The 4,720-nt window shown below is 39.7% G+C and overlaps 1 protein-coding gene across 3 annotated transcripts in view; it reads right to left on the bottom strand.

The window, feature by feature from the left end:
* Positions 1 to 4,720, bottom strand: part of CCDC73 (coiled-coil domain containing 73) — a 155,095-nt gene that overhangs the window by 651 nt on the left and 149,724 nt on the right. The gene's annotated exons all lie outside the window — the stretch shown is intronic.

The raw sequence follows: 4,720 nt of genomic DNA, 5'->3' as shown, positions 1-4,720 counted from the left end.
CTAGAAAAGAACACACCAGCTGTCATTTGAAGCTAATCTACTGTATATCTTTCATCATGACTGCATACAGTTAGAAAGAAACAGCATCCAGGGAAAGCACAGAAATGTGGCATTGCTCTTGCCTATCTTAGAGCCATGCCTGACTTAAAACTCTTACTGCATTTTAAGGAACAGCTAACAAACAGTTCTTCAGAGGAGCTCTAAAAAAGACAAGCAGATGTTCAAAAGGGAGAAGTGATCTAAATTAAAATAGTGAAGATAAAAATCTGTTTGTCTTCTACTCCCTTCCCTTCCCACAAGAAATGTCTATTTTTTCTGATACTTTGTCCAAGCTAGGGAAAAATTAAAGGTTAAATACTAGCGGAAGTCAAGAACAACATGAAAACTGGCTTTTCCTTCAGGTTTCCTCTTGCAGAATGAACGCCATTGTTGAAGGAACAGGAAAGCAGTGAGGGAGGTGGAAATTGGCAAATTTCCAGGGTGCTACATTGGGTCACATTTCGATATTGTGACTTTCAATAAACATGGAATTATTTAACTTAAGGGCTCTCTTTCCCCTCCCCAAGTGTAGCTATTTAAATAGTTTATATTTAGAAAATCTTTAAAGACCAAAAACAAAACCTGTACAACCAGAACTAAAAGGACTTATCCCCTTGCATAGCTCTCATCTCTTCCTTTTTTGCCCCAGAGAAGGCAGGAGGCTCTCCATCAGTGAGAGTGCTCTGAGTCAGCCTCAGACCTTGCTGTGACCTCCAGTGTCACAAAAAAGTTAAGAGCATATCTCAAAGTGAAATGGATTTATGGCCAGAACCCAAGTCTCGTGGCTTTTTTCTGCCATTCACTAACCCTAGGCAAGTCACTCACTTAACATTGGTGATCTGATCTGGATGATTCAGTATCAGATTCTAAAAGTCTTTTAACTTCCTTGGGCTGGAAGGATCACGAGGGCAAGAACAACAGATCTCCTAGTTACAGCACCTAGATTCTCGACTCCCATCTCAACTGCTTACTGCCTCTATACCCTCAACTCTGATCTGTAAAGATAAAGCACTTTAAGTGAAAGCCTGTCTCCTTGCTGTGTCTCCCCATAGTTTTGTGCCATCTAGTCTAACTGGGTTACTCCTCTCCTCCCAATCCATTGTTACCTAACTTCCCTTCCCACCCTGAAATCATTCTTGGTTGGCCTCCGTCACTCAGGTGTTGGTTTCTTTTTTTCTCATGTTCACCAATAGGCAGGAGAAAGTGAACATAGTTCTTGTTCCCTTCTTGGACCACTTTCCCTGAGGGTCTTTCCATCTATTTATTTCCATCTAATTATTACTGGGCCCAGATCCTTGTTGCGGATCTTCGGGCCTTCACTCTGTTCCTGCTTTCTCAAGGAAATCAGTGCCTGACTCGGTCTTTCCAATCTAATAACCTCTGGCCTTATACACGGGGACACAAAGATAAAAAGTCCCTGCCCTCAAGGAGTTTATGTTCTAATGGGGGACATCAGTGTATATTTAGGCGCACACAAGGTATATAAAAAGGTCTCATTCTGGCATACAAATGAAGCTTGTGCTGAAATCCCCACTGCACTCTGAGGTCTTGGTAGGGTTTTAAGTGTGGTCCTGACTGATCATGCTCTTCCATACTCCCAAACCTCACTGTAGCAGTGTGGAGAGTGTGGAAGAACAGAGTGAGCTTGAGTAAGAAGTGTGATTCATGTATTTGTATTCCTGTTCCCTAGGACATTTCCCAACAATAAATTCTCGGTATCCTCCATCTTTTACATTGGTGTGATTAATTTCATTTTTGAAAGTTTTCCAACCCTTTGCGACCAAGAAATTGGATTTCAGGACAGTGGCTTAAAATACAAGAATGAAAGACTCCTGTCGGATTTGGAATTCATTTAACAAACAAATCTGGTCCGAATTCAGGAAATAATTTTTACTTTAGAGACACATCCCTGAGACTTGATAGGATGAAAGATTGGAAGACGTAATGCTGAGTTACTGCTAATGGTAGTCTGAAGATCTTGAAGAGTGGAAGACACTACAGAATGAGAAATGCCCTGATGTTTTACTAAGGGAAGTGAACAGACTTCAAACTCAGGAGCAGTGCATCTGACTCCAAGGAAAATTTTAGAACAGATCATCAAAGAAATGGTTGGTAAAGATCCAGTCAAGCAAGCAGTGATTACAAAGAACCAGCACGACTTCATCAAGAACAGACCAAGCCAGACAACTCTAAACTTGGTGGCTGACTTGTCAGGGGTATCTAGCAACATAATTTTCCTGTATTTTAAACCATGGTCCAGAAATTTGTATTCTTTTTTTTAGATAACTTAAGGTTCCTTGACTTTTAATGAAGTACTTTCCACTAAACCTCAAAGCCTTTCTATGTGAATTTAAGTCCCAAACAGGATATGAAGATTAATACTATGCCATGGTGATCTCATAATAACTAATCAGCTTGGTTGAAAAAAGCAATCAGACATTCATTTCACCAGCCAGTTCAATCTCTCTGGAATGGGTAGGGCCTTAGATTCTAGGGGAATTCTTTCCTACTTTGCAAAGGCAGGGGATTATTGTCTTCATCACTTGTAGGGTGAGATAGAAGGGAGGGAAAGAATAAGCATTTACAAAGCACCTACTGTGTCCTAGGCACCATGGTAAGACTTTACAAATATCTCATTTGATCCTCACAACAACCCTGGCATATAACTGCTTTTTATTATCATCCCCTTTTTACAGCTGAAACTGAAGTAAACAGAGGTTAAGTCAAACAAGAGGTGATTGTTGATGTGAGACTGGAGTTCAAGAGAGATGGGCAGGATATATAGATCTGGAAATTATCCACATAGGACAGGAGGAGAGTGTTGACAGTGATTGCTTCAGGAGACTAAGGCTCGAATTACTGACAGATTTCTGGTTGTCTACATACAAAAGAGCTCACATGGAATTGGAAGTGTCTCAGGTTCATCCTTCTGAATAGACCCACCATCTGGCAAACATGGAGATAAGGGAGCTGCACCAAACCAAATCAATGTTATTTCCTTTCCATGTTATTGTTAAATAAACTTTTTTGTAAAATGTAGATGGCTACAAGTGTCTCATCTTGTTCCAGTCCTGACCAGTGGAATGGCTTGAATCACTGACTTAGGACAGGGCCTAAAAGAAACATTTTAGCCACTTGCTCCTGATCAAGATTACTTGTTGAATAAATGTTCACCTATTAATAATAAGTAACTGTTTTACTGACCTACAGCCATAAGGAAAAGAAGCATGGAGTAGGTACAACCATATATTTCCAGCCTTGGCTTTTCCCAATTCCCAGAGAAACAAAAAGACAAGTCTAATCACTTTTTCTATTATAGCCCTTAGCGTGATTTCAATATGTATTAAATGTCTACTATGCATAAGGTACCACACTAGGCTCTGGAAATACAAAGATGAAAAATAGCACAGTCCTTACCTTCAAAGCACCTTACACTTTTGTTAGAAGGAATGACTAGCCATATATACAAATAAATTGTACTTATAGTCAATTCTGCTATAATGAGACTGACATCACCAAACTGCAAAATTACAATAAAAACCGCAAGGCAAATGGAGAAAAGGGATTCAAAGCACAACACTCAAAACTTTATCGTTGACACAGTATAAAAACATAGGCACCAAATAAAAACAGCACAGTTTCATACATGGTTAAATGGTTATTAAAAATGTTACAATAAATAGTGATGATGTCTGTGGCCTCAGGTGGCCATTCAACCTACACCCTGGTTCCCACAGGGCCTGGGCTGGCAAAGTGAAATCACTGTGGGGCATCTGCCATGATAGAGAATGGGGAAAGGGAGAGAAGCAAGCCAGTTTTCCTCAGCCCACTGGATCAGCAGACAGATAATAAGTACAGTGCTTTATCTTGAAAAGGACCTGAAGTCTGCTTGTGCAAGTGGGCATCAGAAAAGTTACAGCTTGTGATTTATTATGAAGTGGTACAGTTTTCTGTGTTTTCTTGCTGTTTCAATAATAATAGGCAAACACAAAATTCACATTATGCTCCAATTGTTCCCTAATATATCGGTCATGTTGGACAAATTCAAAATTTCAAAACAAGTACAGCAGAACTGACTGTCCTTGGATTCGTTTCCTCCACTACAAGGTACAAACTGCTATCTACAAGGACCATCTTCACCTTGCACTTTCTCTGTATTTCATCTTAATAGATTCAGCCCAATGTTTTGTACTACAAAGGTATGTTTGAATTCTGATTCTGTCATCCAGGACTTCATCATCCTCTTAGCTTTGTGTCATCTGTATATTTGATATGCATATCTTTTATCCAGGTCATTGACAGAACTATTAAATAGGACACAATCATGAGCAGAGATCTCTGGGGCACTCCACTGGGGTCACAGCAGTCATGGAACCATTAACAAATATTCTTTGGATCCAGCCATTCAACCAATTCTGAATCCACCTAAATGTACTATCACCCAGCCCATATCTCTGAACTATTTCCATAAGAAAAGTGTGAGTCTGTCAAAGGCTTTGCTAAGATCTAGGGTAACTATCTCTAGAATTCCTTTGACCTACCAGTCCCATAGACCTGCCAAAAATGGAAATTAAGTCAGTCTGATATGGCCTATCCTTAAGGAAGTCATACTGACTTCATGATCATTTGTTTAATTTCCTTGATGATACATTCTTAAATTTTGCCAGAATCAGCGTCAAAT

The sequence above is a fragment of the Notamacropus eugenii genome, chromosome 6, assembly GCF_028372415.1.
Source record: "Notamacropus eugenii isolate mMacEug1 chromosome 6, mMacEug1.pri_v2, whole genome shotgun sequence".
In the NCBI taxonomy this organism is placed as follows: domain Eukaryota; kingdom Metazoa; phylum Chordata; class Mammalia; order Diprotodontia; family Macropodidae; genus Notamacropus; species Notamacropus eugenii.
The sequence above is the reverse complement of the archived record's forward strand: the minus strand, read 5'-3'. Positions and strand labels throughout refer to the sequence as shown.